General features: G+C 42.7%; 1 protein-coding gene across 2 annotated transcripts in view; it reads right to left on the bottom strand.

Moving 5' to 3' along the window:
* Positions 1-12935, bottom strand: part of CDIN1 (CDAN1 interacting nuclease 1) — a 481568-nt gene that overhangs the window by 197963 nt on the left and 270670 nt on the right. The gene's annotated exons all lie outside the window — the stretch shown is intronic.

The raw sequence follows: 12935 nt of genomic DNA, 5'->3' as shown, positions 1-12935 counted from the left end.
AAGACATTTGTGGTTATTTCATTATAAATGTTATGTTATATTTGTCTGACTTACAAGTGCCTCTTTGATTTAATTATAAACAAGATGACTGAAATTATGAAAATCAATGTTAAACTGGCCAAAACACTCAATTTCAGCAGGGGTTAAATAATTTTGAACACAACTGTATATGTGTGTGTGTATGTATACTGTATATATGATGTTACAGTATACTACAAGTTTGTATTACATAGTGAATTATCTGTACTCCAGTCTGGGATTCTAACAGTTTCTCAGCATGTGAAAGGCAGCTCCCCCCCCCCCCCCAAACTCACAAACCGCACAGACAAGCTGAAACTGAGAGCAGAGAGTGAGGTGTAAACAAAGCACAAAGTGCCTGCAGGGGGCGTGCATAACTTGTATTCATTACAACAGAGGCAGCCCATTCCTCCCTGGGTCGACAAAGCTTGACAAAGAAAAGAAGATTAGATATATTCCAGAGACAGTGCAACTAGAAAAGGCTGCAGTAATCCAGACCACATTAGAACAGGTATAGAAACTTATAGGCTAGAACAAATAATGCTGAAAAATTTGTTACAGAGTCTCTTTAAAGTGGATCCAAGATAAACTTTAACTCATTGCATAATTGTGTTCCTTTCATATAGTTTATAGGGCATTCCTCAAGCCAAATACTTTTTTGTTTTGTTTTAATACTCTAATTCCCTATAAACTAAACAAGCCTCGCCCTTAGCTTTTCAGAGAGCCTTGGCTTATGGGAGCTCAGTCTGGGCAGTAGGAGGTTACTAGCCATTGATTTCAGAGGCAGGGGGGAGGAGGGAGGAGGAGAAGGGACTGAATTTACACACAGGCAAGCTGATAGCATCTCCAGCCCTCAGGCCTGTGACAGTCTGACAAACAGGACATGGCTTTCCTCATTGTCTCACAGCAATAAATAATCATAAACTTTTAAAGCTGTTTGCAGCTAGATTTGCTGTGTAAACTATCTAAACTTTAGATAAGATATATAGACAAGTTATTTGTTATAGTTACCTTTTCATCTCTGATCCGCTTTAAGGAAAAAAAATTAACCCAGGAAATTTGCAAGAAAGACACATAGTAATGCACCTGTCATGCGATTTTCTTGGGCTCCTATTGACTTTTACTTAAAGTGGATCCGAGGTGAACTGTTACTCATTGCATAATTGTGTTCCTTTCCTATGGTTTATAGGACATTCCTCAAGCCAAATACTTTTTTGTTTTTGTTTTGATACTCTAATTCCCTATAAACTAAATAAACCACGCCCACAGGTTTTCAGAGAGCCTTGGCAGTAGCAAGGGCTCATGGGAGCTCAGTCTGGGCAGGAGGAGGAGGTGTCACTAGCCATTGATTTCAGAGGCAGAGGGGAGGAGGGAGGAGGGGGGATTAGGTTTTTTTCACAGGCTGAGTGCTCAAGATACAGATAAGCCTGCCTCTGTGTAATGTTTACAAACATTACAAACAACATGGCTGATGTCGTATCAAAGGAAGAAATAATCATTTTCTATTAAAGCTGTTTCAGCTAGATTTGCTGTGTAAACTATCTTAACTTTATATAAGATATATAGACAAGTTACTTGTTATAGTTAGTTTTTCATCTCGGATCCGCTTTAAATACAAGAAAAATGCAGCTTGCACTATGACTGCATCTGGGTAAAAATCGAATTATGGAAAAAAGGGCACCGTGATCAAAATGGTAATCGATTGAGGAATTGGGCGAATAGCATGTAATACACTATTTTTTCTTCCACCCCCAAGTTCATGTAGCCACACCCAAACACCTCAAATTTCAGTAAAATGCACAGATAGTAGATTAATAAACCATTTTGTTTTATAATCTGATTTTACCTGTACCTGCTACAAACACAAAGTAACTGCAGCTGGGAAGAAAATACAGTAATGTGATGAAGAAGGAGGCATAGCAAGAAGTTTAAGCATGTATATGTAGTATCCCAGGAAGCAGCAGGAAATGTAATTCCAGGTGCAGCGATACTCTAGCCATAGAGCTGACCTGAGGCTTGGCGCAAGAGCAGAGGCAGGAATATCTGACGGCCCACAGAGGATATACATTTACACTACAAACAGACCACTTTTCTTGATCAATTCCTCCTTATCACTCTGCGAACACAATCAGACTGGAACTTGCAGTCCCCACTGAGCAGTGAAATGAAGCTGCTGTTCAAAGCTTGGCCTAAGCGAACCAGCCTCAAGCCTGCCTCAGTGAGGGACTGCTTCCAACAGACACAGCAAACTGATTGAACTATGAAACTTCCTCCTGGTCATGGCACAGAAACATAACAGAGGGGTGGACATTACTATGACTCAGAACTCTCTATCCAAGAACTGTCAGAATTCATCACAGTTACCAAAGCCAGGGAAATGTAACATTACACAGGGAGGAAAATCTTAACAGTACAAAGAAAGTTAAAGGGTCAGAGCATCTGCCGTCCTCTGACCGTATGTCCATGTAGGTGGTAATCTGACAGGGCCTACGTGATATCTTAAAGCGTACCTGTCATTGGAGAGCTATGCAGGCTTTCATTATGACGACCTTCAAAAAATGCCCCTTAAACACGGATTCTCTGGCAATTAAACTTTCTTAAGATATGCTCCAAAAGCAAGTCCCCGTTATCTGGAACTCAGGCAACCGGAAGTCTCAACTAACCGGCATGCCTTAGGGGATGACGGGAACAGTGATTTGGAGGGTTTGCAGGGCATAAAATAATGACTGAGCCTTCAGCGCCGTCTTCTACCCATTCTGTAGCCCCTAGCTACTCTCCAGCACGGCTCCCATCATGTCATGTCAGCCGACGCGGGTCAGGTGACACGCCAGGAGCCGTACACGGAGAGTGTCGGAAAGCCCCTAGAAGCTACAGGATGGGTAGAAGATGGTGTTGGAGACTCAGTAAGTACTTGATGCTGCAAAGGAGGGGGGTTCGAAGGTTTGGGCTTTTTCGGACCAGCAAGCACATGTATCTGGCATCAGCCGGGGGGGGGGGGGGGGGGGGTCTTGTTGTTTATAGATCGGAGGTGGACATTTCAGATCTGAATACTTGTGCTAGCTTCCATAGTGCAATATATTAAATATCACGAGAACTACTAAAGAGGCGACTGAGGCGAAATGACAAAAAACACATGCATGGCCTCAATTAACTAAGGTTTATCAAACACTATCGAATGTTTGATAATTTACCTCATGGGTAAAATCTAATTTTGAATTCACTAAGGTGTTATAGTTTTATTGAATATTTTATTGATAAAACATTCAATAAATAATAACATCTTAGTAAATTCAAAATTAGTCTTTACCCATGACGTAAATTACCAATCGTTTGGTAAAGTGTTTGATAAAGCTTAGTGAATTGAGGCCATGGCTCCATTCAATTCACTTTCTCCTAAGTTTACACTTTCTCCTTAGTGATAATATTTCCACCCTTTATTCATAAAAATGCCTTTTAAGCCATCATCAAGCAAGAAAATACTTATACTAAAACATACAATAATTTTGACAGTACTTTTTCACCTACTCTTTGGTCCTTTTTTATTTGCAGAGTGCGGACAAATTATTTGTTACAGAAGATAAAAAATGATCTCCTAGATAAAAAAAACTTAGGGAATAAAGTGAATTGTATGAGGCTCTATTAATAAAGCAGCAAGAAAAAGTATGTGAACCCTTTGGAATTATATGGATTTCTGTACAAATTGGTCATAAAATGTGATCTGATCTTCATCTAAGTCACAATAATAGACAATTACAGTCTGCTTAAACTACTACCACACAAATAATTAAACGTTTCCATGTTTTTATTGAACACACCATGTAAGCACTCACAGCACTCACAGTGCAGGTGGAAAAAGTATAGTTTTAATAACTGGTTGAACCATCTTTGGCAGTCACTCCTAGGGAGAGTAGCAGCAGTGCTTAACTTTCTCCATTTATAGACATTTATAGACAATTTATAGACATTTATAGACTATTTGTCTTACCGTGGACTGATGGACTGCAAGGTTTTTGGAGACACCTTTATAACCCTTTCCACTTTTATGCAAGTCAACAATTCTTAATCGTAGGTCTTCTGAAAGTTCTTTTGTGGGAGGCATCATTCACATCAGGCAATGCTTCTTGGGAAAAGAAAACCCAAAACTGGTGCGTGCGTGTGTGTGTGTGTGTGTTTTTATAGGGCAGGGCAGCTGTAACCAACACCTCATCATTGATTTGACTCCAGCTGGCTGACACCTCACTCCAATTAGCTCTTGGAGATGTGATTAGTCTAGGGGTTCACATACTTGTTCCACCTGCACTGTGAATGTTTACATGGTGTGTTCAATAAAAAAAACATGGAAACATTTAATTATGTGTGTGGTATTAGTTTAACCTATTGGGGACCGGCTGCCTAACACCCCTTAAGGACCAGGCGAATTTGGGTGCGGGGGTTCGTTTGGGGGGGGGGGTCAGGCAGAGGGATCTCTAGTGTGGCGTGCTGGGCCAGATGCCCCCCTTAAGCCAGATGTCCCCCCTTTCGCAAGAAGCCTTTACTCACCTCTCAGGCTCCAGCGATGAGCCGCAGTAGCCCCCTCCGCTCTCGCCGGAATCCCCGCTCGTACTGCCGCTCAGTTCCCGGGACCCGGCACGGACGTCAGAGTGAGCGGAGATGCCAGCCAGAGCAGAGGAGGGCACCGATCGTCGGGGGAACGGCAAGAAGGTGACTGGATCCTCTTCTGCCCCCCCTACCACCGCAGCTCTTGCAGTGGTCACTACGATCCGCTGGTGATCGTAGTGATCACTAAGGGGAGATGTCAGCTGTCATATGACAGCTTCATCTCCCCTCTCCGTTGCGCACGATCGCGTCAGGAGCGGAAACAGCGGATGGCTTAGATCCTACGCCGCATCAGGCTAGAACAGCAACAAGTGCGGCGTAGGATCTAACTGAGGCGGTCAACAAAAGGTTAAGCAGACAGTGATTGTCTATTGTTGTGACTCAAATGAAGATCAGATCACATTTATTTGACTAATTTGTGCATAAATCCATATAATTCCAAAGGGTTCACATACTTTTCTTGCTACTGTATATGGCAGCCTCCATATTCTTCTCACTATAGTTGTTCCTTAAGCATATATTTAAAAAAAAAACAGAGACAAGTACTTAGCCTTACTCATGTAATTGACAGTAAAAAGGAATAAAGCTGGAAATATTCTGGAATGCTCATTAACAGTACAATTTTCATAGACTATTGACTTGTCGATACATTAAAAGCAATCAAATTGGTTGAAATTAGATGGGGCTGGGGCAATCAAAAACAAATTACCGTATTATCAATCGTATTATCATTCAGTTTTGCTGTGTGGTCGATCAGTCCAGTGGATAGATTTCATCTGAAATGACTGGACTTGTTAGAAGTTTTAATCCTATTTATGATCGAGATTGATTATTTCCAATCGCTATAATCAAATCGAAAAGTTGATTGCCTAAAACAATTGTACCATTATTGGACACCTTAGCAAAAGAGGAGCAAAGGATAAGTATAGTGGCTCAGCCTAAAAAATTGACCTTGGAACAATTCTAGAATGTACCTAGAGATCCTAGGCTGTGGATTCAACACAGCAACAGGTTTTCGAGACACTATCCAGCATTATTTTTCTTTAAAGAATTGTGCTTCTCATCCTGCGATGTGACAAAGCGGTAAAGGCTCATTCACACTTTGTGCTGCACTGTCAGTTTTGACACAACGCACATTGGCCTCAATTCACGGAGCATTATCAAACGTTTATCAAACACTTTATCAAACGTTTGATAATTTACCTCATGGGTAAAATCTCACTAAGGTGTTATATATTTGTTGAACGTTTTATCGGTAAAACATTCGATAAATATATAACACCTTAGTGAATTCAAAATTAGATTTTACCCATGAGGTAATTTATCAAACGTTTATCAAACGTTTGATAAAGTGTTTGATAAAACTCAGTGAATTGAGGCCATTGTGTACGACCCATATGGCAACATGAACGTCATGTTACCGTTCACATTACAGGTGTGTGTTCCCATGCATTACGATGTAACGCATCTGGGAACATTTTATCGCACGATGCATGCGGTTCCTGATGGGCATGGCTGCAGACATCTGCGCTTTGGCGCTCCACGTCATGCATTCCGTGCAATGACAAAGCATGCACGAAATCGGGTTCGTGCATGCATTCTGAAGTGTGAATCAGCCCTAAATGAAGACTTTCTACTCTAAGTTGAAGTCCACTTTAAGTAACGGACACAACAGGAAAAAACATGTGTTGTACTCCAATCAGCACAAGGAATGCCACAGAATTCCCGAGAGTTAATAAATAAATACTGGGGATCCCTGACACAGCAATAATGATAGACATGGCGACCTATACGGGTCATCTTAGTTTAAAATGCCTGCATGTCAGTGCTTCAGTACAGCCCTGATGATACTTCAGTGCTCAGTCTCTCATCAACAGCGCAATGAAAATGCTTGAGTGCTCTTAATTACTGCAAATGAAGTGTTCCTTATGGTGAGGAGCAGAGACATTACCACTGAGCAATAAGAGCATCCGTTCCCTAATACGAAAACAGTTACAGCATTGGCAGAAGTCCTGTCAGGCCGGCACAGAACTCGGAGCGAGATGGCAACGTGCTTTCATAAATATCTTTTTTCAGAATGTCTTCACTATCAAGAATCAGATGCTTAATGAAACAGTTGGGAGTTTTAATGACTGCAGCTTGAAATAAATCGCTACCCCTAACTCCCAAATTGTTTAGGTTACCACACAACTGACTCAAATAAATATTCTTAGTAACTATAATGCATAATGTAAAAGAAGTGTGACAGTGACTGGGATCTCCAAGACAGTTACTATAGATATGACACAATTTAGGTGGGTGTTTGGATGCGAGCAGTAATATCCTAACCCGACGTCTACACTATTCCCAACATCAAAAGAAATTCTAAAAAGCTAATTAGGAAAAGAAAAATAAGATTGCACAAATTGGTCATAAAAGCTTATAGTTGGCACTATCTGCGAGGAGTTTGTATGTTCTCCCCGATTCATCCAGGCTTTCCTCCCAGGTTTCCTCCCACCTCACAAAAACATACAGATAAGTTAATTAGCTTCCCCCTGACATTGGCCTTAAGGGGCCCATACACCTACCGATTTTCCCGCCGATATACAGCCGTTTCGATCACAGTGAGCGAAACGGCTGTGAAATCGCCGCGTACACACAGAACGATCGATTTCCATCCGAAATCGATTGTTCCCGTTGATTCCCGTCCACCCATCCGTGCGGAAGATTTTTCTCTGTCGCCGGCGGGTCGGGAGTGCGTCGTTAGCGGCGTTCGAATACCCGACGACTGACGCAATACAGCGGTAATACATTACCTGCTCCAGCCGGCGCAAGTCCCCTGGTCTTCTTCTCCGCTTCGGGCTCCAGACCGTTTCTTCTCCGCTTCGGGCTCCAGAGCTACACAGAACTTCCTGTCCCGGCAGGAAGTTTAAACAGTAGAGCGCCCTCTACTGTTTAAACTTCCCCTGGACAGGAAGTTTAGTAGCCGGAGCGCAGAAGAAGACAGCGGGGACTCGTGCCATCCGGAACAGGTAATGCATGCAGGGGGGGGAGGGGCGGCAGCTCCACAGATTGTGATCGGTTTCAGGCTGAAATCGATTCAGAATCTGTTTGCAGTAAAGGTGGCCAGACGATCCCTCTCTGATCAGATTCGATCTATCTGTTGGTCGAATCTGATGGCAAACCGACCAGTGTATGGCCACCTTTACACTACTATACATACACTACACTATAAATACATAGACCTGTGATTATGGTAGGGATTAGATTGTGAGCCCCTCTGAGGAACAGTTAAGTGACAAGACAATAACCTCTGTAAAGCGCTGCAGAAGATGTTTGTGCTACTGTATATACATATATAATAATAATAATAATGATGCTGATAAAAGTAGGAGATTATGGAATATGGGCAGTAGCCACTGGTTTTAAATTCTTTTAATCTGAACATCCCATACAATATAAGCAACTGGTCTGTTTATTAACCAGCCTGGCGGTATGGACGAGCTCAGCTCGTCCATCACCGCCGGAGGCTGCCGCTCAGGCCCTGCTGGGCCGATTTGCATGAAACAAAGTGCAGCACACGCAGCCGGCACTTTGCCAGCCGCGTGTGCTGCCCGATCGCCGCCGCTCTGCGGCGATTCGCCGCGAGCAGCGGCGAAAGAGGGTCCCCCCAGCCGCCCGAGCCCTGCGCAGCCGGAACAAATAGTTCCGGCCAGCGCTAAGGGCTGGATCGGAGGCGGCAGACGTCAGGACGTCGGCTGACGTCGATGACGTCACTCCGCTCGTCGCTATGGCGACGATCTAAGCAAAACAAGGAAGGCCGCTCATTGCGGCCTTCCTTGTTTATTCTGGGCGCCGGAGGCGATCGGAAGAACGCCTCCTGACCGCCATCTAGTGGGCATTCATGCAGCCAACTTTCAGTTGGCTGCATGAAATAGTTTTTTTTTTATTAAAAAAAAACCCTCCCGCAGCCTCCCTGGCGATCTTATCAGAACGCCAGGGTGGTTAAAGGAGGAGACCAGCAACAAAAGACCTGACTCTGATGAATCTTTCAGTATCTACTGATATATACTGTAATTAGGTCAGTGAATAAAGGTAGCCATACACTGGTCGATTTGCCATCAGATCGACCAACAGACAGATCCCTCTCTGATCGAATCTGATCAGATAGGGATCGTATGGCTGCCTTTACTGCAAACAGATTCTGAATCGATTTCAGCCTGAAACCGATTCACAACCTGCTGAGCTGCTGCTGCCGCCTGCCCCCCCCCCCCCCCCCCCCCCCGGCATACATTACCTGAGGCTGGCTCCCGGGCGTGATGTCCCCGTCATGTGGCACCTCCTGCTCCGGCATCCGCATATAACTTACGCTATCACACCAGTGACAGCGGAAGTTCAAATAGAGCGCCCTCTAGTTGTACTTCCGCTGTCACTGGCATGACAGCGGAAGTTATACGAGGATGCCGGAGGTGCCATGACGGGAGCAGTGACGGACGGGATGCCCGGGAGCCAGCCTCAGGTAATTTATACATGCGTCGAAATGTCCCGAATCGTACGCCACAAGCGACGCGCTCCATACCCGCGGGCGATCGACGGTAATTTCCCGCACGGCGCGATCGACGGACCAATTGATATCAGGAGGAAATCAATCGGTCCGGTGCGTTTAGCACGAACTATTTGACAGCAGATTCGATCCCAGTGATCGAATCTGCTGTCGATCGGCGGGAAATCGGGCCAGTGTATGGCCAGCTTAAGGCTTTGATAAACAGCAAACTGACAGGGAAAATAAATGTACAAAGCTGAATTCACTCTTGTTTTCAACTTATCTGATACAAGTTGACTGAGACTGTGATTATATACAACAGAAGTTGTACATTTAGATCTATATTTCCCTTCCAAACACACCAATCAACCACAACATAAAAACCACTGCCAGGTCACGGGAATAACTTTCATTATTTTATTGCAATGGCATGGATATCTTGGAGATTACGTGAAGTCAGCTTTTGCAAGGAATGTTTTGGAAGCAGGAAAAATGAGTAACTGTAAAGATTTGAGCAACTAGAACAAGGGCCAAAATGTGATGGTTAAGTTACTTAGTCAGCACATATTCCAAAATAGCAGGTCTTGTGTGGTGTTCCCAGAATGCACTGATTACTACCTACTAAAAATAGTACAAAGGAGGACAAAAAAGTGAGCAGGTGACCAGGTCATGGACATCCAAGACTCATCACTTCACTCGGGAAGTAAAGATGACAGACTGGTCCAATCTCACAGAAAAGCTACTATAGCAAAAATTCCTGATAAAGATAAAGCTAGATTTGAGAGGAAGGTGTTTAAATAATTGCAGCTCCATGGCCACAGACCAGGCACAGTGTCCATGACAGACTCCTGTCAAACATCTTAAGTGCCTCTAATGGGTATGTGAGCATCAGAACTGGATTATGAAGCAATAGTAGAACGTGGTCTGTACTGATGCATCCCATTTTCTTTGACTTGTGATCCACAGAAGGACCACCTGATGGCTATAGGACTTGAAGTCTGCTGTATCATCCTGATATCTTCTGAGGTTTTGTGAAGTCCATACCTCTAAGGGTAAGAGCGGTTTTGTTTTTTTTGCAGCCCTACACAATACTGTTTTCAATGTTTTTGTCCATCATTGTCTCATCCCATTTTACCTTATGTTGGGTGGATGGAAGCAGAGGTAGAAAATACTGGGAAATGACCCTTTGAGCCTGTCAGAATTCTAGCGGTTTTATTTATGCAGGAAAAGCTGTCATATGTGTATGTTTTAAGTTTTAATGTTCTATGCAAAATTTCATTGTAAACTGTAAAGTTGGGGTATTTCTTTAATATATTGCAGTGTTCTCCCCAGAATTTTTTCCCAGCCGGGTGGTATGAAAAAGTAGCCGGGTGGGGTTGGATTTCATAAGGAGGGAGGGGGGGGGGGGGCAGGGAATAGTTTGTGTGGTGAAAAATGAGTGTGGCCATAACATCACATGGGTGGATAGAATGATAAATATGCAGAAACTGCATGATTCTATTTATTAGCATACCATTTTGCAATGCCAAATGCTGCAACAATCACCCCCAATTACCTAATGCAGCCATTATGACTATCAGATAAATACAGCAACAGTTACCTCCAACAACTGTCTAAGCCCCAGCACATGCATGTGAAATGACCAGCAGTACTCACACATATCACTAACAAATGCCTGTATAATGACCAGCAGAAGTGACCTAGCACCCACAACATATGCTTCTATAATGACCAGCAGTAATCAACTTTGTTACCTCCCTGCAGCCTGTTCCCAGCACAGGCAAACTGAACTGCTGCAGTTTACAGATTATACTGATCACTCTCCTGTAATACAACATGCAGACACTCACCTCGCTGGACAGGGCAACGGGGGTCCAGCAAGAAGCCGCACGGCAAAGTTTCCAGCTCTGAGTTAGTAAATGTAGCTGCAAGACTCCTGTTGCTGTGCTCCCTTCCTCACCTCCTCCAGAACTAGCCATAGTTGTTTGTTATGAAGATGCAGGACTTCTCGGGAGGAGGGGGGGAGGTGCAGAGAGAGAGAGAAGAGAGAAACTTGAAGCTGCCGCCTAGGGAAGAAAGAGTTCACAGCGCAGAGTATGCCGGGAGATGTAGTTCCCAGACTCAGCTCTGCATTAGTGAGAACAGAGAAGAGTCTACAACTCCCGAGATCCCTCACCAACAGCGCATACAAAAGATAGGGCGGCAGGATTGGTGGCTCTTGTACAACACACCACCCAGTGGGCGGAATGGGAACTACATCGGTGATAAGTCCCACGGCCAGGATGTTAATTTGTACGTTTTCCCGGTACAAATATGAGCACAGGACAAGCGATCCAGCACCTGGGCGGTGCTTCAAAACAGCCGGGCGGCCCGCCCACTTAAACAGCCCTGGGGAGAACACTGTATTGCTCTGTGAAATCTCAGCATATTCCAGGCTGTGAAGCTTATAAGATTATTTTAACTTGTAAGCTAGAAGATTGTTGACAACATGTACTTGTTACAAGGCCGTTACAGACAGCAAGAATATAATGCCATGTTTTGACTATGAAACAGTCTGGAATGTAAATACTGAACTTTGCAAGGTTGTCCCATAATTAGGACAATTATGCCACCTGGTGGTTTTATAGTCTTGTAATTAGTATTATTAATATTGCTTGTTATTTATATGATGAAATGCTGACCTCTGCCGGTGGATATTATTATATTTATTTTATAAGAAAGGTAAATATATAGAACATGATTTTATATTATTAAGATGTAATATGCAATTATTTCTTAAATGATTATTTGTTTTAGGAAAAATTATATAATACGCTTTATATTTAAATAAGTATATTAGAAGCCCTGTATGCTTCAATAAGCCTTAAATTGCTGAAGGCTCTTACAGGTCCGTGTACAGTGGTATAGTGTCAACCTGACCTGGGAAAGCATAGACAGTTTACAACCTGAACCTAATTAGCAGAAGAACATCTTATCAGAAATGCGTCATAAATGACATTGTTTAGTCTCAATGTCTTGGGAAAAAGTCAACCAGCAGACAAGATGGCCGGTGACGTCCATTTTTAATCAACTGCGTCAGAAATGACCTAATCAGAATTTCTAAACAATAATATTATGATTTAGGTATTAAAACATGATAAAGCATTGACGCATGGAAGCTTTAGCCAATCAGAACCTGAGATTCAGAGAAATTCCAGATTAGGCAACCATATTGCATCCAATCTTTATAAAAGTAGGAGCTGAAAGCTCATAGTTTGCAGAAGCCCAACAATCTCCTGAGAAGACACATGAGGCAGAAGCTACCTTCCCACAAGTGGTTCGAGATGCTGAAGAGATGACAGAGAAGGGGTAATATACTTAATAGTCTGGTGGTTTACTTTATTAATTTTTCAGCATTAAGTTTTGTTAAGATGTTATCAAGAAGTTTTTTTAGTTATTTTTTTATGGTATTTCTTTAAGAAGATTACTACACGTTTTACACAGCTATTATATACACAGCTATTGATACAGATGAGACTGCTTTTGATCTTATTCTACATAACACAACCATTATATTACTTTTTGAATGTACTTAGAAGATTGATGAATGCTTGGCTCTAAAGCCTTGATAAGATGGAATACTGTTAGAAGGTAACACTACTTGGAACTGTTCATATTTTGTATATATGCTGTATGATAAGCAAATACATTTTTTTTTATATAAAATCATATACTGAGTGTTTTGATTCATTTCAAGGTATACCGTCAATCTATAACTACTGTTATAGAGGGTTGAGACCCCATTATGCCGGATTTAAAT

This window comes from Hyperolius riggenbachi, chromosome 9 (assembly GCF_040937935.1).
Source record: "Hyperolius riggenbachi isolate aHypRig1 chromosome 9, aHypRig1.pri, whole genome shotgun sequence".
NCBI classification, from domain to species: Eukaryota; Metazoa; Chordata; class Amphibia; order Anura; family Hyperoliidae; genus Hyperolius; species Hyperolius riggenbachi.
This window is presented reverse-complemented; position numbering and strand designations above follow the sequence as displayed.